This window comes from Odocoileus virginianus, chromosome 23 (assembly GCF_023699985.2).
Source record: "Odocoileus virginianus isolate 20LAN1187 ecotype Illinois chromosome 23, Ovbor_1.2, whole genome shotgun sequence".
NCBI lineage: Eukaryota > Metazoa > Chordata > Mammalia > Artiodactyla > Cervidae > Odocoileus > Odocoileus virginianus.
The window spans coordinates 33025210-33051676 of NC_069696.1; the positions used below are offsets into that span (position 1 = coordinate 33025210).

The 26467-nt window shown below is 34.5% G+C and overlaps 1 long non-coding RNA gene across 1 annotated transcript; it reads left to right on the plus strand.

Annotated features, from left to right (window-relative positions):
* Window positions 1–24728: 24728 nt before the first annotated feature.
* On the plus strand, window positions 24729–25757 carry LOC139030687 (uncharacterized). Its single transcript, XR_011483095.1, has 2 exons — window positions 24729–24785; window positions 25257–25757. It is a non-coding gene; the product is annotated as an uncharacterized lncRNA (long non-coding RNA).
* Window positions 25758–26467: the final 710 nt, after the last annotated feature.

Below are 26467 nucleotides of genomic sequence, written 5' to 3' on the forward strand. Positions count from 1 at the left end.
TGAGTTGCTAATGCCATCCAACCATCTCATCCTCTGTCACCCCCTTCTCCTCCTGCCCTCAATCCTTCCCAGCATCAGGGTCTTTTCCAATGAGTCAGCTCTTCATATCAGGTGGCCAAAGTATTGGAGTTTCAGCTTCAACATCAGTCCTTCCAATGAACACCCAGGACTGATCTCCTTTAGGATGGACTTGTTGGATCTCCTTGCAGTCCAAGGGACTCTCAAGAGTCTTCTCCAACACCACAGTCAAAAGCATCAATTCTTCTGCACTCAGTTTTCTTTATAGTCCAACTCTCACATCCATACATGACCACTGGAAAAAACAGCCTTGACTAGATGGTACTTTGTTGGCAAAGTAATGTCTCTGCTTTTTAATATGCTGTCTAGGTTGGTCATAACTTTCCTTCCAAGGAGTAAGCGTCTTTTAATTTCATGGCTGCAGTCACCATCTGCAGTGATTTTGGAGCCCAGAAAAATAAAGTCAGCCACTGTTTCCACTGTTTCCCCATCTATTTGTCATGAAGTGATGGGGCTGGATACCATGATTTTAGTTTTCTGAATGTTGAGCTTTAAGCCAACTTTTTCACTCTCCTCTTTCACTTTCATCAAGAGGCTCTTTAGCTCTTCTTCACTTTCTGCCATAAGGGTGGTGTCATCTGCATATCTGAGGTTATTGATATTTCCCCCGGCAATTTTGATTCCAGCTTGTGCTTCCTCCAGCCCAGTGTTTCTCATGATGTGCTCTGCATATATGTTAAAGAAACATGGTGACAATATACAGCCTTGATGCACTCCTTTTTGTATTTGGAACCAGTCTGTTGTTCCATGTCCAGTTCGAACTGTTGCTTCCTGACCTACATACAGATTTCTCAAGAGGCAGGTCAAGTGGTCTGGTATTCCCATCTCTTTAAGAATTTTCCACAGTTTATTGTGATCCATACTGTCAAAGGCTTTGGCACAGTCAATAAAGCAGAAATAGATGTTTTTCTGGAACTCTCTTGCTTTTTTGATGATCCAACGGATGTTGGCAATTTGATCTCAGGTTCCTCTGCCTTTTCTAAAACCAGCTTGAACATCTAGAAGTTCACAGTTCACGTATTGCTGAAGCCTGGCTTGGAGAATTTTGAGCATTACTTTGCTAGCATGTGAGATGAGTGCAATCGTGTGGTAGTTTGAGCATTCTTTGGCATTGCTTTTCTTTGGGATTGGAATGAAAACTGACCTTTTCCAGTCCCGTGGCCACTGCTGAATGTTCCAAATTTGCTGGCATATTGAGTGCAGTACTTTCACAGTATCATCTTTTAGGATTTGAAAGAGCTCAACTGGAATTCCATCACCTCCACTGACTTTGTTTGTAGTGATGCTTCCTAAGGCCCACTTGACTTCACATTACAGGATGTCTGGCTCTAGGTGAGTGATCACACCATTGTTATTATCTGGGTTGTGAAGATCTTTTTTGTACTGTTCTTCTTTGTATTCTTGCCACCTCTTCTTAATATCTTCTGCTTCTGTTAGGTCCCTACCATTTCTGTCCTTTATTGAGCCCATCTTTGCATGAAATGTTTCCTTGGTATCTTTAATTTTCTTGAAGGGACCTCTAGTCTTTCTCATTCTATTGTTTTCCCATATTTCTTTGCATTGGGAAGGGGTTAACATATTTGAAAAACAAGATAACCACAAATCAAAAACATTCAATAAATTCACAAAAACTAGAAAGAAGAGAACACAAGCAAAGAATAGAAGGAAACCATCAAACCACAAAAAGAAAAACAAAAAAGGAAAAAAAAAAGAACAAAAAAAGGAACCATAGAATCAATCTTAAAACAAGGTTTAAAATGGCCATAAATACACACTTATCAATAATTACCCCAAATTTCAATGGAACACATGCTCCACACATAAAGACACAGAGTGGCAGATGATTAAAAAACCAGAGCCTATAATATGCTGCCTATAAGAGACCCACTTTAGGCAAAGGACACACATAGATTGAAAATGAGGAGATGGGAAAAGATACTTCATGCTAGTAGAAATATAAGAGGGTGGGAGTCACTATACTCATATCAGACAAAATAGACTTTAAAATAAAGGGCATAAAGAAAGATAAATAAGGACACTATATAATGATATGAAAGATCAATATAAGAAGAGGATTTTATACTTGTCAACATATATGCACCTAAGGGCACCCAAATACATAAAACAAACGCTAAAGGACATAAAGGGAGAAACTGATGGAAAAACAGTAACAGTAGGAGACTTTAACACACCACTTACATGAGTGGATGATTCTAGATAGAAAATAAATAAGGCAATTAAGATTCTAAATGATACAATGAAAGAATTAGAGTTAATTGATATTTTCAGGACAGTACAATCAAAAATGAGAATACACGTTCTTTTCAAGATGTGCACATGGAACATTCTCTAGGACTGGCTATATACCAGGGCACAAAATAAACCTCAGCAAATGTAAAAGTATAGAAATTATTTCAAGTGTCTGACCACAGTGGCATAAAACTATAACTTAATCACAGGCAGAAAACAAAATGAGAAAAAAAGATTACATGGAGACTAAGCAACATGCTACTAAAAAAAGCCAATGGGTCAATGAGAAAATCAAAGAGGAAACTGAAAAATATATTGAGACAAATGACAATGAAAACGCATCCATAGAAAATCTATTGGGTATAGCAAAAGCCATTCTCAGAAGTTCATAGTTATATAGGTCTTCAAACTTCACTTCCACCAAAAAGAATTAGAAAAAGAGCAAATAAAACCCACAGCCATCAGATGAAGGGAATAATCAAGATCAAAGAGGAAATAAAACAGATTTAAGAAAACAATAGAAAAAGTCGATAAAACCAAGAGCTGGTTCTTTGTTTTTTTGTTATTTTTTTTCATATTTTTGGGGCAAAATTTATTTGAGCTGACATCATGAAGACACCAGACTCTCTTAGCCATGCCCAGGGACCCCACTTACATTCAGATTGTATCTTTTTTTTTTTTTTCATTTATTTTTATTAGTTGGAGGCTAATTACTTTACAACATTGCAGTGGGTTTTGTCACACATTGAAATGAATCAGCCATGGAGTTACATGTATTCCCCATGCCGATCCCCCCTCCCACCTCCCTCTCTACCCGATTCCTATGGGTCTTCCCAGTGCACCAGGCCCGAGCACTTCTCTCATGCATCCCACCTGGGCTGGTGATCTGTTTCACTATAGATAATATACATGCTGTTCTCTAGAAGCATCCCACCCTCTCCTTCTCCCACAGGGTCCAAAAGTCTGTTCTGTACATCTGTGTCTCTTTTTCTGTTTTGCATATAGGGTTATCATTACCATCTTTCTAAATTCCATATATATGTGTTAGTATGCTGTAATGTTCTTTATCTTTCTGGCTTACTTCACTTTGTAAAATGGGCTCCAGTTTCATCCATCTCATTAGAACTGACTCAAATGTATTCTTTTTAACAGCTGAGTAATATTCCATGGTGTATATGTACCACAGCTTCCTTTTTTTTTTTTTTTTTATTAGTTGGAGGCTAATTACTTTACAATATTGTAGTGGTTTTTGTCATACATTGACATGAATCAGCTATGGTTTTACATGTATTCCCCATCCCAATCTCCCCTCCCACCTCCCTCTCCACCCGATCCCTCTGTGTCTTCCCAGTGCACCAGCCCCAAGCACTTGTCTCATGCATCCAACCTGGGCTGGTGATCTGTTTCACCCTAGATAATATACATGTTTTGATGCTGTTCTCTTGAAACATCCCACCCTCGCCTTCTCCCACAGAGTCCAAAAGTCTGTTCTGTACAACTGTCTCTTTTTCTGTTTTGCTTATAGGGTTATTGTTACCATCTTTCTAAATTCCATATATATGTGTTAGTATACTGTAATGGTCTTTATCTTTCTGGCTTACTTCACTCTGTATAATGGTCTCCAGTTTCATCCATCTCATTAGAACTGATTCAAATAAATTCTTTTTAATGGCTGAGTAATATTCCATGGTGTATATGTACCACAGCTTCCTTATCCATTTGTCTGCTGATGGGCATCTAGGTTGCTTCCATGTCCTGGCTATTATAAACAGTGCTGCAATGAACAATGGGGTGCACGTGTCTCTTTCAGACCTGGTTTCCTCAGTGTGTATGCCCAGAAGTGGAATTGCTGGGTCATATGGTAGTTCTATTTCCAGTTTTTAAAGAAATCTCCACACTGTTTTCCATAGTGGCTTTACTAGTTTGCATTCCCACCAACAGTGTAAGAGGGTTCCCTTTTCTCCACACCCTCTCCAGCATTTTTTGCTTGTAGACTTTTGGATAGCAGCCATCCTGACTGGCGTGTAATGGTACCTCATTGTGGTTTTGATTTGCATTTCTCTGATAATGAGTGATGTTGAGCATCTTTTCGTGGGTTTGTTAGCCATCTGTATGTCTTCTTTGGAGAAATGTCTGTTTAGTTCTTTGGCCCTTTTTTTGATTGGGTCATTTATTTTTCTGGAATTGAGCTGGAGGAGTTGCTTGTATATTTTTGAGATTAATCCTTAGTCTCTTGCTTCATTTGCTATTATTTTCTCCCAATCTGAGGGCTGTCTTTTCACTTTACTTATAGTTTCCTTTGTTGTGCCAAAGCTTTTAAGTTTCATTAGGTCCCATTTGTTTATTTTTGCTTTTATTTCCAATATTCTGGGAGGTGGGTCATAGAGGATCCTGCTGTGATTTATGTCGGAGAGTGTGTTGCCTACGTTCTCCTCTGAGAGTTTTATAGTTTCTGGTCTTACATTTAGATCTTTAATCCATTTTGAGTTTATTTTTGGGTGTGGTGTTAGAAAGTGTTCTAGTTTCATTCTTTTACAAGTGGTTGACCAGTTTTCCCAACACCACTCGTTAAAGAGGTTGTCTTTTTTTCATTGTATATCCTTGCCTCCTTTGTCGAAGATAAGGTGTCCATAGGTTCGTGGATTTATCTCTGGGCTTTCTATTCTGTTCCATTGATCTATATTTCTGTCTTTGTGCCAGTACCATACTGTCTTGATGACTGTGGCTTTGTAGTAGAGTCTGAAGTCAGGCACGTTGATTCCTCCAGTTCCATTCTTCATTCTCAAGATTACTTTGGCTATTCGAGGTTTTTTGTATTTCCATACAAATTGTGAAACTACTTGTTCTAGTTCTGTGAAGAATACCATTGGTAGCTTGATAGGGATTGCATTGAATCTATAGATTGCTTTGGGTAGAATAGCCATTTTGACAATATTGATTCTTCCAATCCATGAACATGGTATGTTTCACCATCTGTTTGTGTCCTCTTTGATTTCTTTCATCAGTGTTTTATAGTTTTCTCTGTATAGGTCTTTTGTTTCTTTATGTAGATAGATTCCTAAGTATTTTATTCTTTTTGTTGCAATGGTGAATGGTATTGTTTCCTTAATTTCTCTTTCTGTTTTCTCATTGTTAGTGTATAGGAATGCAAGGGATTTCTGCGTGTTAATTTTATATCCTGCAACTTTATTCGTTGATTAGCTCTAGTAATTTTCTGGTAGAGTCTTTAGGGTTTTCTATGTAGAGGATCATGTCATCTGCAAACAGTGAGAGTTTCACTTATTCTTTTCCTATCTGGATTCCTTTTACTTCTTTTTCTGCTCTGATTGCTGTGGCCAAAACTTCCAACACTATGTTGAATAGTAGTGGTGAGAGTGGGCACCCTTGTCTTATTCCTGATTTCAGGGGAAATGCTTTCCATTTTTCAACATTGAGGGTGATGCTTGCTGTGGGTTTGTTATATATAGCTTTTATTATGTTGAGGTATGTTCCTTCTATGCCTGCTTTCTGGAGAGTTTTAATCATAAATGGATGTTGAATTTTGTCAAAGGCTTTCTCTGCATCTATTGAGATAATCATATGGTTTTTATCTTTGAATTTGTTAATGTGGTGTATTACATTGATTGATTTGTGGCTATTAAAGAATCCTTGCATTCCTGGGTTAAAGCCCACTTGGTCATGGTGTATGATTTTTTTATTATGTTGTTGGATTCTGTTTGCTAGAATTTTGTTAAGGATTTTTGCATCTATGTTCATCAGTGATATTGGCCTGCAGTTTTCTTTTTTTGTGGCGTCTTTGTCTGGTTTTGGAATTAGGGTGATGGTGGCCTCATAGAATGAGTTTGGCAGTTAACCTTCTTCTGCAATTTCCTGGAATAGTTTGAGTAAGATAGGTGTTAGCTCTTCTCTAAATTTTTGGTAGAATTCAGCTGTGAAGCCATCTGGTCCTGGGCTTTTGTTTGCTGGAAGATTTCTGATTACACTTTCAATTTCCTTGCTTGTGATGGGTTTGTTAAGATCTTCTATTTCTTCCTGGTTCAGTTTTGGAAAGTTATACTTTTCTAAGAATTTGTCCATTTCTTCTGAGTTGTACATTTTATTGGCATAGAGCTGCTGGTAGTAGTCTGTTATGATCCTTTGTATTTCAGTGTTGTCTGTTGTGGTCTCTCCATTTTCATTTCTAATTTTGTTAATTTGGTTCTTCTCTCTTTGTTTCTTAATGAGTCTTGCTAATGGTTTGTCAATTTTGTTTATTTTTTCAAAAAACCAGCTTTTAGCTTTGTTGATTTTTGCTCTGGTCTCTTTAGTTTCTTTTGCATTTATTTCTACCCTAATTTTTAAGATTTCTTTCCTTCTACTAATGCTGGGGTTCCTCATTTCTTCCTTCTCTAGTTGCTTTAGGTGTAGACTTAGGTTATTTATTTGGCTTTTTTCTTGTTTCTTGATGTAAGCCTGTAATGCAATGAACCTTCCCCTTAGCACTGCTTTTACAGTGTCCCATAGGTTTTGGGTTGTTGTGTTTTCATTTTCATTTGCTTCTATGCATATTTTGATTTCTTTTTTGATTTCTTCTATGATTTGTTGGTTATTCAGAAGCGTGTTATTTAGCCTCCATATGTTTGAATTTTTAACAATTTTTTTCCTGTAATTGAGATCTAATCTTACTGCACTGTGGTCAGAAAAGATGACTGGAATGATTTCCATTTTTTGAATTTTCCAAGACCAGATTTATGGCCCAGAATGTGATCTATTCTGGAGAAGGTTACGTGTGCACTTGAGAAAAAGGTGAAGTTGATTGTTTTGGGATGAAATGTCCTATAGATATCAATTAGGTCTAGCTGGTCCATTGTGTCATTTAAAGTTTGTGTTTCCTTATTAATTTTCTGTTTATTTTATCTATCCATAGTTGTGAGTGGGGTATTAAAGTCTCCCACTATTATTGTGTTACTATTAATTTCCTCTTTCATACTCGTTAGCGTTTGCCTTACATATTGCTGTGCTCCTATGTTGGGTGCATATATATTTATAATTGTTATATCTTCTTCTTGGATTGATCCTTTGATCATTATGTAGTGTCCTTCTTTGTCTCTTTTCACATCCTTTATTTGAAAGTCTATTTTATCTGATATGAGTATTGCGACTCCTGGTTTCTTTTGGTCTCCGTTTGGGTGAAATATTTTTTTCCAGCCCTTCACTTTTAGTCTGTATGTGTCTCTTGTTTTGAGGTGAGTCTCTTGTAGACAGCATATGTAGGGGTCTTGTTTTTGTATCCATTCAGCCAATCTTTGTCTTTTGATTGGGGCATTCAAGCCATTTACATTTAACGTAATTATTGATAGGCGTGGTCCCGTTGCCATTTACTCTGTTGTTTTGGGCTCACATTTATACAACCTTTCTGCATTTCCTGTCTAGAGAAGATCCTTTAGCATTTGTTGAAGAGCTGGTTTGGTGGTGCTGAATTCTCTCAGCTTTTGCTTGTCTGTAAAGCTTTTGAATTCTCCTTTATATCTGAATGAGATCCTTGCTGGGTACAGCAATCTAGGTTGGAGGTTATTCTCTTTCATTACTTGAAGTATGTCCTGCCATTCCCTTCTGGCCTGAAGGGTTTCTATTGATAGATCAGCTGTTATCCTTATGGGAATCCCTTTGTGTGCTATTTGTTGTTTGTCCCTTGCTGCTTTTAATATTTGTTCTTTGTGTTTGATCTTTGTTAATTCGATTAATATGTGTCTTGGGGTGTTTCGCCTTGGGTTTATCCTCTTTGGGACTCTCTGGGTTTCTTGGACCTGTGTAGCTACTTCCTTCCCCATTTTAGGGAAGTGTTCAGCTATGATCTCCTCGAATATTTTCTCATGGCCTTTCTTTTTGTCTTCTTCTTCTGGGACTCCTATGATTTGAATGTTGGGGCGTTTCACATTGTCCCAGAGGTCCCTGAGGTTGTCCTCATTTCTTTTGATTCTTTTTTCTTTTTTCCTCTCTGCTTCATTTATTTCCACCATTTTATCTTCTACCTCACTTATCCTATCTTCTGTCTCTGTTATTCTACTCTTGGTTCCCTCCAGAGTGTTTTTTATCTCATTTATTGCATTATTCAGTTTTAATTGACTCTTTTTTATTTCTTCTAGGTCTTTATTAAACATTTCTTGCATCTTTTCAATCTTTATCTCCAGGCTATTTATCTGTAACCCCATTTTGTTTTCAAGATTTTGGATCATTTTTATTATCATTATTCTAAATTCTTTTTCAGGCAGATTCCCTATCTCCTCCTCTTTTGTTTGACTTGGTGGGCATTTTTCATGTTCCTTTACCTGCTGGGTATTTCTCTGCCTTTTCATCTTATTTAAATTGCTGTGCCTGGAGTGGGCTTTCTGTATTCTGGAGGTCTGTGGTTCCTTTTTATTGTAGAGGTTTTACCCAGTGGGTGGGATTAGACGATTGGCTTGTCAAGGTTTTCTGGTTAGGGAAGCTTGCTTGCATGGGTGTTCTGGTGCATGGAATTTGATTTCTTCTCTCTGGAGTGCAATGGAGTGCCCAGTAATGATTTTTGAGATAGGTCTATGTGTTAGGTGTGACCTTGGGCAACCTGTATGTTGACGTTCCTGTGTTGGTAGAGAATTTGCGTGGTTTGTCTTGCTCTAAAACTTATTGGCTCTTGGGTGGTGATTGGTTTCAGTGTAGGTATGGAGGCTTTTGGACGGTCTCTTATTACTTAAAGTTTCATGTAGTCAGGAGTTTTCTGGTGTTCTCAGGCTTTGGCCTTAAGTCTCCTGCCTCTGGATTTCAGTTTTATTCTTCCAGTAGTCTCAAGACTTCTCCAACTATACAGCACTGATAATAAAACTTCTAGGTTAATGGCGAAAAGATTCTCCCCAATTAGGGACACCCAGAGAGGTTCACAGAGTTACATGAAGAAGAGGAGATGGAGGAGGGAGATAGAGATGAGAAGGAGGAGAAAAAGGGGGACTCAAAGGAAGAGAGACAGATCTATGCAGTTGTCTGTTCCCAGAGTGTTCTCCGTAGCACAGACACTCACAAAGATTCACAGAATTGGATTGGGAAGAGAAGGGGAAAGGCAGAAATAGAGGTGTTCTGAGGTAGAAAACAGAGAGTCAAGATTGGGAGAGAATAATCAACACACTCCTGAATAAAAATGGGAACAGAATATTGGATTCTTAAATGTCCACAATTTATATCATATACTGAAAAACAAAGATTAAAAATCTAGAGTAGAGGTTAGACTCTTAAAAATACTATATTAAAAACAAAAACCAAAACACACGCAAAAAATTTTAGAAATATATATGAAGTTCGGTTTAAAAATAGGGCTTGTCTTTTTTTTTTGTAAGTTTGTAATGAAAATTAAGGAGTAGTAGAGGAGTAATAGACGACTTTAAAAGGAAATAAGAGAAAAAGAAAAATAGGAAATAGAAGAGAAAAAGGAGAAAAAAAGAAAGAAAAAAAATTTTTTTTCCTAATTAAAAAAATCATAAAAATCTATGAAAATGAAAGTTAAGGAGTAATGGGGGAGTAATAGGGAATTTTAAAAGAAAATAAAAGAGAAAAAATAAAAAAGAAGAAAGAAAAAAATTTTTTTTTTTACTTAAAGAAAAAATAAAAGTAAAAATATATCTAGAAATTTCTCTGGAGCTGTTGCGGTCAGTGTGGGTTCTGTTCAGTTTCAGATAGCTCCTCGTTACAGCTTACACTTCTTGATATCTACAGGCCCCTTCCAGTGTAGTTGGTGTTATCTACAGGGATTTTAGTCTGTTGCACCAGTCACTTCTGAAGCGGTTCCCTTTGTTTATTTGGCTTCTCTTTTCAGTCTCTTCAGTGTCTAATTTCCGCCCTGACACAGGCGGGCAGAGGTGGACTCTTATTCAGGTTGCTAGTTACGTCGTGCTGCGGGGAGGGGCTGGTGCTGCTTTCCCCGTCTACGCTGCTCAGGCTCCCGGCTGCTCTATATGGAGTGTGCCCTGTGCTGCGCGCGGTTCCAGCCCTCGGGTGTTCCACAAAAGCGCGAAACAAAAACTGCACCTGCTTTTTGTGCCTTCCCTGTCAGAGCGGCTCAGGCAGCTAGGAGCTTGACGGGCACACCCTCCCCGGGTGCGGCACGCCTTCTCCCCTCTGTGGTCCCAGTCTCAGTTTCCGCCCGCGCCAATCGGGTGCGTGCGCCTTCTGCCCTCCACGTCCCCAGCCCAAGTCCGCCTGCACCGGTCGGGTGCCTGCGCCCTGTGTCTCGCCGCGACCCTCCCGGCAGATGCAGAATCTCAGGAGGTCTTTGATTAGAAACTGGAGGCCTGTTTGCAGTGCGGTAGGGGATGCGGTCCTTGGGGCCGAGCCTGCCCCTTTCCCCTCCCCCCTGCCTCCAGCCTCCAGCGGGACTGGGCCGGTCCGCAGCCTGCGAGCTCTTCTCTGGACTTGCTCGGTCCCTTTGTTCTGTGAACGGCCGGCAGTGTGTTCGGGCCGGTTAATTTTCTCCCTCTCTCTTTTGCTGTCCCACAGTTTAAGTTTGTAACTCACAAATGCTCCCTCCGATTGTCCTCAGGGCACTCAGGCCCGGTCCTTACCCTAAGCAATGCCATCCTCTCCTCTCCATTCTGCCCCCACTTGCTGGTGGCGGATGCGGGTGTCTGGGGTACTTTTCTGCTGGGAGTTGCTTTTAGGCACGTAATCTGTGGGTTTTATTTATTGTTCCCCTCCCAGTCAGGTTGCCCTCTGAGATTCAGAAACTTCCCCCAGGCCCGCCAGTGCGAGGGTTTCCTGGTGTTTGGAAACTTCCTCTATTAAGACTCCCTTCTCGGGATGGATCTCCATCCTTAGCTCTTTTGTCTCTCTTTTTATCTCTTATATTTTGTCCTACCTCCTTTCGAAGACAATGGGTTGCTTTTCTGGGCGCCTGATGACCTCAGCTAGCGATCAGAAGTTGTTTTGTGAAGTTTGCTCTGCGTTCAGTTATCCTTTTGATGAATTTGTGGGAGAGAAAGTGGTCTCCCTGTCTATTCCTCCACCATCTTGGCTCCTCTCAGAGCTGGTTCTTTGAAAGGGCAAACCAAGTTGACGAATATCTGGCCAGACTCACCAAGAAGAGAGAACCCAAATAAGCAAAATAAGAAATGATAAAGGAGAAATCTCAATGGATACCACATAAATACAAAAACTGTAAGAGGATACTATGAATAATTATTTGCCAACACATTTGGCAATCTGGAAGATATGGACAACTTTTTAGAAACATACAGTCCACCAAATATGAATCTGGAAGAAATAATTTGAACAGACTAACCACTAGAAATGAAACAGAATCTGTAACAGAAAAAACTCCCTACAAAAGATAGTCTAGAACCAGATGGCTTCACAGGTGAGTTATGCCACATATGCGAAGAAAAATGTATACCAATCCTTCTCAAATTCTTCAAAAGACTGAAGAGGGAAAACTCCCAAAGACATTCTATGAATCACCCTCATCCTGACACTAAAACCAGAAAAAGATACCACTAAAAAAGGTACAGGCCAATATCTTTGATGAATATAGATGCAAAAATTCTCAACAAAATAATAGCAAACCAAATCTAACAACACAGAAAAAAGATCATACACCACAACCATGTGGGATTCATCACAAGGATGGTTTAACATACACAAATCAATCAATGTAATACATCACATAAAGGAAAGAAAAGACAAAAATCACATGATCATCTCAATAGATATAGAAAAAGCATTTGACAAAATTCAATATCCATTCAGATGACATGATACTATATGTGAAAAACCCTAAGGACTTCACACCAAACTACTAGAACTGATAAATGAATTCAGCAAAGTAGCAAAACACAAGATTAACAGTCAGAAATCTGCTGCATTTCTTTATACTAACAATTAAATATCAGAAAGGGAATGCAAAAAGAAAATGATCTTTAAAATTGCCCAATCAAAATAAAATATTTAAGAATTAACCTGAATAAGCAAATGAAAAGACTTATACACTGAGAACCATAAAACATTAATAAAGGAAATTAAAAAGGATTCAAAGAAATGGAAAAATATCCCATGCTTTTGGATTGTAACAGTTAATATTGTTAAAATGGCAATACTACCCAAAGCAATCTGCATATTTGACAAAATCCCTATCAAAATACCCATGCCATTTTTAACAAAACTAGAACAAATAATCCAAAAATTTATATAGAAGCATAGAAGACCCAGAATTGCCAAAGTAAAACTGAGGGGAAAAAACATGAATCAGGAGGTACAACCCTCCCAGATTTCAGACAGTATTACAAAGTTACAGTTATCAAAACAGTGTGGTACTGGTACAAAATCAGATATGTAGATTTCATGTATTTTCATAGATCTCATAGATTTCATAGATCTCATAGATTTCATATATTTTCATAGATTTCATATTTTTCATAGATTTCATAAATTTCATAGATTTCATAGATTTAATATATTTCATATTTTTCATAGATCTCATGTATTTCATAGATTTCATAGACCTCATAGATTTCATATTTTTCATATATCTCATGTATTTTCATAGATTTCATATATTTCATATTTTTCATAGATCTCATAGATTTCATATATTTTCATATATTTCATATTTTTCATAGATTTCATATATTTTCATAGATTTCATATTTTTCATAGATTTCATATATTTCATATTTTTCATAGATCTCATAGATTTCATAGATTTCATAGATTTCATAGATTTTCATAGATTTCATATATTTTCATAGATTTCATATTTTTCATAGATTTCATGTATTTTCATAGATTTCATAGATTTAATATATTTCATATATTTTCATAGATTTCATATATTTCATAGATTTCATAGACCTCATAGATTTCATATTTTTCATATATTTCATGTATTTTCATAGATTTCATATATTTCATATTTTTCATAGATCTCATAGATTTCATATATTTTCATAGATTTCATATATTTTCATAGATTTTATATTTTTCATAGATCTCATAGATTTCATATTTTTCATAGATTTCATATATTTCATAGATTTCATAGATTTCATATATTTCATATATTTTCATAGATTTCATATATTTCATATTTTTCATAGATCTCATATATTTCATATTTTTCATAGATCTCATAGATTTCATAGATCTCATAGATTTCATAGATTTTCATACATTTCATAGATTTTCATAGATTTCATAGATTTAATATATTTTATATATTTTCATAGATTTCATATATTTCATGTATTTTCATAGATTTCATATATTTTCATAGATTTCATGTATTTTCATAGATTTCATATATTTCATAGATTTCATGTATTTTCATAGATTTCATAGATTTAATATATTTCATATTTTTCATAGATTTCATGTATTTTCATAGATTTCATATTTTTCATAGATTTCATATTTTTCATAGATTTCATAGATTTAATATATTTCATATTTTTCATAGATTTCATGTATTTTCATAGATTTCATATTTTTCATATATTTCATGTATTTTCATAGATTTCATATATTTCATATTTTTCATAGATCTCATAGATTTCATATATTTTCATAGATTTCATATATTTTCATAGATTTCATATTTTTCATAGATTTCATAGATTTCATATTTTTCATAGATTTCATATATTTCATAGATTTCATAGATTTCATATATTTCATATATTTTCATAGATTTCATATATTTCATATTTTTCATAGATCTCATATATTTCATATTTTTCATAGATCTCATAGATTTCATAGATCTCATAGATTTCATAGATTTTCATACATTTCATAGATTTTCATAGATTTCATAGATTTAATATATTTCATATATTTTCATAGATTTCATATATTTCATATATTTTCATAGATTTCATATATTTCATATTTTTCATAGATCTCATAGATTTCATATTTTTCATAGATTTCATATATTTCATATTTTTCATAGATCTCATAGATTTCATAGATCTCATAGATTTCATAGATTTTTCATAGATTTCATATATTTTCATAGATTTCATATTTTTCATAGATTTCATGTATTTTAATAGATTTCATAGATTTAATATATTTCATATATTTTCATAGATCTCATATATTTCATATTTTTCATAGATCTCATAGATTTCATGTATTTTCATAGATTTCATATATTTTCATAGATTTCATATTTTTCATAGATCTCATAGATTTCATATTTTTCATAGATTTCATATATTTTCATAGATTTCATGTATTTTCATAGATTTCATATATTTCATATTTTTCATAGATCTCATAGATTTCATGTATTTTCATAGATTTCATATATTTTCATAGATTTCATGTATTTTCATAGATTTCATATATTTCATAGATTTCATGTATTTTCATAGATTTCATAGATTTAATATATTTCATATTTTTCATAGATTTCATGTATTTTCATAGATTTCATATTTTTCATGTATTTTCATAGATTTCATAGATTTCATAGATTTCATATATATTTCATAGATTTCATATATTTCATAGATTTCATAGATTTAATATATTTCATATATTTTCATAGATTTCATATATTTCATAGATTTCATAGATCTCATAGATTTCATATTTTTCATAGATCTCATAGATTTCATATATTTTCATAGATTTCATATATTTTCATAGATTTCATATTTTTCATAGATTTCATGTATTTTCATAGATTTCATATTTTTCATAGATTTCATGTATTTTCATAGATTTCATATATTTTCATAGATTTCATATTTTTCATAGATTTCATGTATTTTCATAGATTTCATATTTTTCATGTATTTTCATAGATTTCATAGATTTAATATATTTCATATATTTTCATAGATTTCATAGATTTAATATATTTCATATATTTTCATAGATTTCATATATTTCATATATTTCATAGATTTCATAGATTTCATGTATTTTCATAGATTTCATATATTTTCATAGATTTCATGTATTTTCATAGATTTCATATATTTCATATTTTTCATAGATCTCATAGATTTCATGTATTTTCATAGATTTCATATATTTTCATAGATTTCATATTTTTCATAGATTTCATGTATTTTCATAGATTTCATATATTTCATAGATTTCATGTATTTTCATAGATTTCATAGATTTAATATATTTCATATTTTTCATAGATTTCATGTATTTTCATAGATTTCATATATTTTCATAGATTTCATGTATTTTCATAGATTTCATATATTTCATATATTTCATGTATTTTAATAGATTTCATAGATTTAATATATTTTATATATTTTCATAGATTTCATAGATTTCATATATTTCATATATTTTCATAGATTTCATATATTTCATATTTTTCATAGATTTCATAGATTTCATGTATTTTCATAGATTTCATATTTTTCATAGATTTCATAGATTTAATATATTTCATATATTTTCATAGATTTCATAGATTTCATATATTTCATATATTTTCATAGATTTCATATATTTCATATTTTTCATAGATCTCATAGATTTCATATATTTTCATAGATTTCATATATTTTCATAGATTTCATATTTTTCATAGATTTCATGTATTTTCATAGATTTCATATATTTCATATTTTTCATAGATCTCATAGATTTCATATTTTTCATAGATTTCATAGATTTCATAGATTTCATAGATTTTCATAGATTTCATATATTTTCATAGATTTCATATTTTTCATAGATTTCATGTATTTTCATAGATTTCATATTTTTCATAGATTTCATATATTTCATATATTTCATATATTTTCATAGATTTCATATATTTCATATATTTTCATAGATTTCATATTTTTCATAGATTTCATATTTTTCATAGATTTCATAGATTTCATATTTTTCATAGATTTCATAGATTTCATGTATTTTCATAGATTTCATATATTTTCATAGATTTCATATGGAAGCCCAGAAATAAATCCACACACCTATAGTCAATTAATCTCTGACAAAGGAGGCAAGGATATAAAATGAGGCAAAGATAGTCTCTTCAGCAAGTGGTATGGAGAAAGTTGGACAGCTGCATGTAAATTAATGAAGAAAAAACACCCCCTCACACCACACACAAAATAAACTCAAAATAGCTTAAAGACTTAAACAGAAGATGTGCCACCATAAAGCTCCTAGAAGAGAGCATAGGCGAAACATTCTCTGGCATAAATTGTACCAAAGTTTTCTTAGGTCAGTCTCCCAAGGCAATAGAAATAAAAAATAAATAAACAAATGGGACCTAATCAAATTAACAAGACTTTGCATAGCAAAGGAAATCATAGAGAAAAAGACGACTATGAAATGGGAGAAAATATTCGTAAGTGATGTGACTGACAAGGGCTTAATCTCTAAAATATACAAACAGTTCATACAATTCAACAACAACAAAACAAAAAATTCAGCAGAAAAACGGGCAGAAGACCTAAATAGACATTTCTCCAAGAAAGACATTTAGATGGCCAATAGGCACATAAAAAGATGTTTAACATCACTAACTGTTAGAGAAAGGCAAATCAAAACTATAATGAGATACCACCTTACACTGGTCAGAATGGCCATCATTAAAAGTTCCACAAATAACAAATGCTAGAGAGAGTATGGAGAAAAAGGAACCCTCTACACTGTTGTTGGGAATGTAAGAAAATGTGGCCCGTATGGAAAACACTATGGAGGTTCCTCAGAAAACTGAAAACAGAATTACTGTATGATCCAACAATCCCATTCCTAGGCATATAGCTGGAAAAAAACTATGATTTAAAAAGATATATGCATGTCTATGTTCTTCAGAGCACTATTTGCAATGGCCAAAACATGGAGACAACCTAAATGTATCAAGTCATCAACAGATGGCTGGATAAAGAAGGTGTGGTACATGTGTATGATGGAACACTACTCTGCCATAAAATAGAACAAAATAATACCATTTTGCAGCAACATGGATGAAACTAGAGATTATCATACTAAGTGAAATAAGTCAGAAAGGAAAAGACAAAAACCATATGATATCACTTATATGTGGAATCTAAAATATGGTACAGATGAGCACATCTAAGAAACAAAAATATACTCACGGACAGAGAACAGATTGATGATTGCCAAGAGGAGGGGTATTGGGAGAGGGATGGACTGGGAGCTTGGGCTTAGTAGATGCAAAATATTACGTTTAGAATAGATAAACAAAAAAGTCATCCTGTTTACACAGGGAAATTTATAGAATCTCCTGGGATAAATCATAATGGAAAATAATATAAAAAAGAATGTATATGTGTGTATAACTGAGTCACTTTGCTGGATAGCAGAAATTAACGCAATATTGTGAATCAACTATGCTTCAATAAAAAACAATGTAAGTATAAAACTCATTTTTACTATGTATTTTCATTTTTTACTTTTTCTTTCTTACCTGCAAGTCTCCCAACCTTAAAAAAGAAAGTCACTCCTCTTTCTTTTTCCTCTAGAATCTATTATATGTGACCATTTTAATAATCAGAGGAAGTGTTTGAGTTGTTTGTCAATTCCATAGAGTGTGGCACTACTGTGACATGAAATCAGGTTTTGCGACTCCAAGTCTAGAGTTCTTTAAAGGAAAAAACTTTATATGTATATACAATCTATCTTTATATTTATATACACACACAAACATATCCATACTTATACACATCCCATACTACCTAGGATGGTTTCAAGAAATTGAAAACTGAGTTGGTTGGTTTTTAAAGCATAGAACACAATAGTCCTACTTCTGCAAATATCACAAACCAGTCCCTATCTTCTGGCCTCTCACTTGGCATTTTGGAGACTAGGACCATTTCATGTGTGTTCAGTTGCTCAGTCATGTCCAACTTTTGCAGCCCCGTAGACTGTAGTCCACTAGGCCTCTCTGTCCATGGAGTTTTTCAGACAAGAATAATAGAGTGGTTTGCCACTTCCTACTCCAAAGGATCTTCCTGACCCAGGGATCAAACTTGAGTCTCCTGTGTCTCCTGTATTGGCAGGTGGATTCTTTACCACCAATGCCATCTAGGAAACCCCAGGACCATTTCATATTTGTCTTTCTATCCTCAGCATGTGAATAAATTATGAATAAATGAATAAAGATACACACCTCAAAGTAGTTGCTATGTTTAGAATATGACTGTCCAGAATCTACCATACCTTTCTAGAGTGAATGTAAGAATATTTTGAGAAATCTGAACTATCTTTATGGAAGGTGATTTGTTGTAGAATCAGATACTGTCATTTTCAAATAAAATATATTTCAATTAAGGTCATTTATACTAGAAGCATGAAAACTAGAAATCAGTTTCCTATAATGGCTATTTCCCTCTCATTTGGGAATAAATTTGGAAGGTGAGGCTTCTACTTAAACAAAGATTGATGGAGACATTTCGGTGTCTGAAAATACATGAGCTGAACAGATTTACCGCTCCCTCAACTGCTTAAGACAAGTTACTGCTTTCATAAAGTATGAATTCAACCCTGGAATTCACTGAGTTGGGGTTTTTTTCCCCCTGTTTACTGTGTGGCATCAACTTCAGTAGCTTTATTAAAACAGTTGTGTCAGAGGCCTTGATAAGTTAATACCCAGTTGGGTTTTAAAGTCTTAATTCTTCATTCAAATAGTAATTAAACTCCAAAGCTTAACTCAGTTAAACCTTTTTTTTCCCCCCTTCCATTGAACTAGCATGCTTGTCATGGCAGGGGTTCCCTAAACTCCCTAAGCCTTGATTAAAATATTTTTTTACAAACATAAGACACAATCACCTTATATTACATAGCTGCTCTTTTTTTTAATCTTATGGTAGAAAATGCAAGCTGATAAGAGCAAAACAAGTTTTTTTTTCTTTTTCACTAATGTATTTAATTCTACCAATTATTTTTACTGAAGATGTATTTCAATGAATAAGTAATTCATATTTACCAGAAAATTTGGAAAACAAAGTAAAAAATAAATAAAAGATCTATAATCCTCTCACCTAAAGACAACTCCCATTAAAAGTTGATGAGTTTTTAAATTTCTATTTAGCCTTTTCTGCATGTACAATCTTTTGGTTAGGGTTTTACAGCCTTATAACACACCACAGGAAGCATTAATTTTTGTTTTGTTTTTGAGAAAGTGATACAAGTTAAACAAAATCTTTCAGGCCAATAGGGCCAATCTCATTTCTTTTTTAAAGCAGGATCAACTAACTATAAATCAAACTTTGGTTGTTTTATTCTTTGGCATGGCTCAATTAGTTTATTTGGGTCATTCTGATATAGGACTTAAAAGCTATGTGTTACAGCAGAAAAAAGCAGGGAGCTTGGAATCTCATAATCTAGGTTTGGATTCTAGTTTTTTCTCTTAGCAACTATATTTCTTAGATCCGTTTTACATATGTGTACATGGTCCACATTTTTTTTTTTTGCTTGATTTCTGTGTTTTTTTTTTTTTTTTTGTTTGTTTTTTATGACAGACACTGTTAGTCTGAAGTATACAGTTAACCTCTGGGAATCCCCGTTCCTTACTTTGTGAAATAAGAAAAACGCACCCTTTCTTGCAAGACCAATGAGGGCACTAGAAGCAGTGTGTACTAGTGAGGAGTAGTGTTACTACAACTAGTACTAGTGTGCAGTGTGAAGAGTGTGTACTACCAAGTACAAACTCACAGAATGGTGACTATTTGAGTCACTTAGAAAAATCCTCATGGATTTTCAAACACACTAGCTCCCAATTAGGCACACTATTAATGACAGAAATAAAGTAGTTAATTTTAAAGGAATTAATTCACCCTGAAGAAAGTGTTTAAGGAAATCAACAAAAGGGTGTCTGAAAGATTTCACACTTGCTGCTCTTTGCTCAGAAGATCTGTAGATCAGCAGGCTGAGACAAAGAAGAGGAAGGAGGAGGGAGTGGGTACAATGAGGAAAAGGAATCAAAGAAGGAGGAAAGGAAGAAAGAGAGAAAAGAAGGGAGGAGGGGAAGGAAAGAGTGAAGAAAGGAAGGGAAGAAAAATGGATTTGACTCTGGCAGGAAGACTCCAGAAGTATGGGCAGTGTGAATTGGTTAGAAAAAAAATGCAAGTGATGGGACTTTCCCAGTGGTGCAGTGGACAAGAATCCACCTACCAATTCAGGGCACAGAGCTTTGATCCCAGGTCTGGGAAGCTTCCAGATACTGCAGAGCAACTAAGCCAGAGTGCCACAACTACAAAGCCTGCACACTCTAGGGCCTGAGAGCCACAACTTGTGAGCCGGTGAGCTGCAACTCAAGCCCAAGTAACTTGGAGCCAGCAAGTCACAGCTACTGAGCCCGCATGCTGCTGAAGCCGGTGCACATAGAACCTGAGCTTTAAAACAAGAGAAGCCTGCACACAGCTAGAGAGCAGTCCTCACTCTCCGCAACTAGAGAAATCTCGTGCACAACTTGACAAGACCCAGTGCAAACAAAGATAAACAAGCAGATATAAAACAAGAAAAAATAAAGTGTCTGTAAGCAGCTGAAGGATATGAATCCTAAAAGAAGAGGAATTCTGCTGGGAATGTGAGACAAGAAGGAAATACTAAAGAGTAGTGGCAGGAAAGGATGAACTGATTTCACAGCTGAGTGGGATAGTCACTGTGATTGTATTCCGAAATACAGACTTTTAAGAACAAACTAATTGCCTTCTTGTGATATAGAAATCTAGAAAAAGATTGTGTTACTTCAAGTCCATTGGGTTAATTATCTTCTTAGAATGGTCTGATAAAGGTGACAGTCTATCACCAAAAAGCCCCAACACTGGCCAAACTGTCACGCACACTATCCTCCACCTAGTCCCCGGCCCCGGTCGCCCGCCCTCTCCCCAGAGATCTCTAAAGGGTAAAGCAGTTAAGGGCAGGTGAGAGAGGAAAGAAATAGCATGCCTTCCTTTCACTAAGGGAAATAACTACTGACTGTAATAAAATAAATAATTTAATTGTTGGGTTTGTCTGTCTGAGCTTTTAAATAAACACCAACAAAAAAGGAATACACATTTTATAACAAACTGTATTTACCTGGTAATACCAAGTTGCATTAATTTGGCATTTTTTCTTCATTGCTTTTTAAAAGAGCGCACTTAAAAATTTAAGTGTTAAAATCCACGTAGTTGTGTATATGCCAATGAAGAGGTGAAACCATGAACTTGAGTTTGTAGGCAGACAGAGGGCTGAAGTGATAGAATCAGCGGCTAGACAGCCAGCTTTACTTCGGCCGCTCTGCTCTGATCCCTCCGCACTAAAGCAAAGGCTGTTATTATGATAAATAAATAGAAATTCTTCTGGTAAGTTTTTCAACATAATTGCTGAAACTCGTACGTGGTACTCTTTTTCCTAATTCTATTGTTTATAAGTTGTTTTTTTTTTTTAAGTTTTATCTTTTAAAGAGAATTGCTAGCTTAGTGTACCATCTACCAAATCAAAAGTATTGGCATTTTGATGGCACTTTCAAATGTGCTTTATATTCCCTCTTCCCTTTGGTCCTTCTTGGGTAGGTTTAACTTGGCTTCATATAAAGAATGAACCAAAATTAGGATTTTTTTTTCCATTCCCTTAACAGCTATAATCAGAACCACTTTCCATCCATTTTGATCCATTTTTTCCTTTTTTTCTGAAGTGTGAAAATCTCCAAATTAAATAATTTTAATCTGAGGTATTCCTCCTATGTGTTGTAGATTATTTCTTCTTATGAAATTTGGAGAGCTAAACAAAGGCATTGATGGTAAAAAAAAATTAAAGATACAAAATAAATACACAAAATCTTTACTTATATTTAAGATAAAATTAGATTAGTAAGAAAGCAACATCAAAAAAGAAAGGCAATTTCTACATGAAGTCAAGTATTTTTAAAATATTTAAAAGCAAAGAATTCAGGTAAGAATGGAAACAAAAAATGAAATAAATAGGTAAGAATTGACTATATTTGGGGAATAGTAATTTTGAGAAGAAATGTATCCAAGAGGCAGATATCATCACAGTAGTTTTTTGTGATACTCTATTTCTGAGTGTTTTCTTTAAGAAATTGGTTTTAATTATCAAAGGAATGTTTAAAATGAATCATTTTATACATGTAATATTTTTAAAAAATCTATTGTGAATACTATATATCAATCATTTTGTACCTTTGAAGTTTATACTTTGACATCCTCAAAGCAAGGAAGAAAAACCAAATTCAAGCCCCAGGATATAAACAGTAACAAGGAAAGGTCAAGCTGGATCTTTTTCTATGTTAATGATGGTGAGAGTGGGTTTAATTCTTTATTGAACAGAGTGGACCTTTATTTTGATACAGTTTCTCTCCTTAGAGAATTGGATGAAAACGGCTGACTTAGAGCAGACAAGGGAATTTCTTGCTCTAAGGAACAAATGTAATGCTCAATCAAATTTCTCATAGCCTGAAAAGTGCCACACAAATACACACAGATGCAGTAGAATGCCAACTGGCTTGGGCACAAAGCTCCCAGTTTTGTTGAAAACATCCAAATGCAGTGAAAATATGACATTTCTTTAAATATCTTCCTCTCTCTTTTTTCGTGGTGTATCGCAAATATTTTGAATATGGGTTTCCCCCCACACTCTCCCCTATTTACTAATAACATCACAAATATTATAGTTCTAAATTTCTTGGCTTGTTATAACTGACATAATTTGTTTGTTCTTCTTCCAAGAATTATTTTATGTCTAACCTTTCTTCATATTCTGTGATGCATACTGATAACCAAAGGGTTTCTAGTAGTTTTTAATCTTTCAGGTTGGAAAAGAAAAAAATGATATCACACATTATGTACTATCCAAAGTAAACAAAACTGAAATACTTCCAGCATTTGGTTTGTTGTAGCTTTCAAAGTGCTGGGACTTTAAAGGAGATTCTTTTAAAAAGGACTTTAACAATAGAATATTAAAAGAATAAAGATTGATATTCTTCATCAATATAAAAATCCAACTAAACTTTTTAAAGCATTTTTTTAGTCACTTATGCTCAGTAATTTTCTCCGTTCTTATTTTAAAACTTGTGAATTTTTATTTCAAATAATTATGATAATGTTTCTCCTTGATTAATTGAAATTATCCTCTAGATTCAAGAAGGATGATGATAGAATTTACTGATCTAATGCTATGTTTAGCTTTCAATGAAAAATAATAGTCTTAACTATTACGTGGCCCAGAGACTTAACACTGGCATTTCCCCGTTTCCCTCATTTCCAAAATATGTTGCTGTTTTAATTGTGAAACATTTATAAAATAACTTCTTCCCCTCATGTAAGGAAAAATTGCAGCTTCCAATTTTAAGATTTAGAGACTTTTCACTTTTAGCAGAAATCATTTTGCAACAAAAAGCTGAAATAGGTGAGATCTCATTGTATAGACAGAATTAAAGATACATAAGTTTGTTGAAAGATCCCTCAAGCGTTTTAATTTTGAAAACTAATCACTAAATAACATAGGGATATTTGGTAATTATGGGTTCTTCAGATATTGATTGCTGATTACTCTGGTTTTTTAAGGTTTTCATAGCTATAATATTATGATAAAGGGTTCAGTTAAGGAGAATTTCAAGTTTTTATCTTCTAAACAAAAATCAAATTTATACTGAATCTTAATGCTATAAGTAATGTGTTTGTTGATTATAATTTTTTATGGTTATATGTAGAAAAATTGTATCATACTAATTTACAGACACCTGGTTAAGTTTTATGGAGAAATTGCCTTTGTATTCAGTATAACACCTAATGCAGCCATATGCATAATAAATATCAGGTTATCCAAAAGTTCATTCTGGTTTTTCCATAACATAATTGCTCAGTAAATAATTGTTCTTTGACATGTTGTAAAACTAATATCATTTCACATAAAATGATCTTATGGAAACTTTCCTGTTCATGTCCCTGAAAAAAAAAAGACTTTATTGAATAACTCTGTCTCTGCCTGGCCTTATTTCAACCATAAACACTTCTTTTGGCAGATGTCAATGTAGATATTTCTCCAACTTCAACATTTGTTTGCTAATTAATTTACTCATATTTAATGTTTCATTTATTTGTGCTGCCATGTATTCATTCTCTATTCCCCTTAAGAGATCATTATGTATGTAAGGATGATTATCTGATTTGAACCAGTGATCTAAGGACCGATATCTTTTACTTTCTTCTGCTTCACTAGCTCTGGAAAAAATTAAAGCACGTATTCTCCAAATGTGATAAAGGCAAAAATTACATATCTGTACTTCTTTCACCATGATATCTGATTTCTTTCAGAAATGACTAAATGGTTTCAAGTGTAGGAAAGCATGGAATGCCTTGGATCACAACATCTTTGCTTTAAGATAGCACCCTACATTCTAAAAATTCTAGAGTTCTAAATTCTAAAATATACACATTTTCTGCTTTGACCACAGAAGAGTATTGTAGCACTCCTGTTTTTAAAGATGTATAGAAGTATGTTGTTATTCAGTTACCAAGTCAGGTCTGACTTTTTGTAACCCCATGGACTACAGCACACCTGGCCTCTCTGTCCTCTCTATCTCCTGGATTTCATGTCCACTGAGTTGGTGATGCTATCCAACCATCTCATCCTCTGCTGCCTCTTTCCTTTTTGCCTTCACTCTTTCCCAGCATGAGACTTCCAATGAGTCAGCTCTTTGCATCGTGTGACCAAAGTATTGGTATAGAAGTATAAATAGTATAAATAAGCTACAAGGATACACTGTACAACACAGGCTATATAGCCAATATTTTATAGTAACTATAAATGAAGTATAACCTTTAAAAACTGTGAATCACTATGTTGTACACCTGAAACATGGAATATTGTACATCAACTATACTTCAGTTAAAAATAAGTTAACTAAAGAGAAAGAAGTCTGAGAGGGTTTTTCCAACAATTTCCATTTTATTTTTCACCTCTAGGGAAACTGTTTCCATGGAGATGCCTGGTGACCTTCTCTCTACCAGCGTTAGGCTCAGAGGATTGGCATGTGGAACTTATGCCGACAAAAGACACAGAGGTGCAGAGTCCTGTCATCTCACGCTCAGCCCTCCCTCCCTTCTAAATAGCTACCCCATGAAAAAACACACTTTTAATAAGCACACAGCCCATAGCATGCGGATCTGGTAAAGGCCAATGCCACAGAATGAGGTCTTCGGAAGACGTTCCTATGTCTGTTCTCCTCCCTGCTCCCTGACTCACTGCTACCTTGCTTATGTCATTGGCTATTTGAGGCATCCTGTTGTTCAAACGAAACTGCTAACCAAGGTATTTGCTGACCACCTACCTCGTAGAAGTATTGTGAGCTCAGCTATTAAGCTATTGTAAAGCCATCAGAAAACAAAGTGCTACAGAAGCATTAATGGCACTGACTCAGTGAGGAAAGGGAGCATATTGTACATTAAATCATCATCATTTCCTTCTTTCAGTCTTTTGTGGTCATTTCTTGGGGAAAAGTGCTGTTCTAGAACAGTGAGATCTCTGCCTGCTCCTGGAAGGTAACCAGGGGGACCGATTTTAAAAACCAATAAAACCATAAGCCATATTGAATTCTTAATTTGGGGAAATTGATTTTTTTAATGAGTCAAATTTTTCAGGGAAGTTTTAAGTTTACAGAAAAATTATCAGAAATTACAGGGTTCCTACATGGGTGTGCACATGCAAGCACACACATGCACAGCTTCATCTATTATTTGTATCTTGTGTTACTGTGATACATTTGTTACACTTAATGAACCGATATTGATCCATTACTATTAACTAAAGTTCATAGCTCCCTCATGGCTCAGATGGTAGAGAATCTGCCTGCACTGTAGGAGACCTGGATTGGATCCCTGGGTCGGGAAGATTCCTTGGAGATCTGGAGAAGGGAATGGTTACCCTCTCCAGTACTCTTGCCTGGAGAATTCCATGGACAGAGGAACCTGGTGGCCTACAATCCACCGGGTTGCAAAGAGTCTAACATGACTGAACAATTAACACTTTCACTTTCTTAGTTTAATTAGGATTCACTCTTTGTGTGTCTGCTTCAAAATCATTGAATGGACTTGGAAAATCAATTTTTTTCAATGAGTAAAATAGTTGTAATTGAAAACACACACGCAAAATATATGAGGAAACAATGACAAAAGAG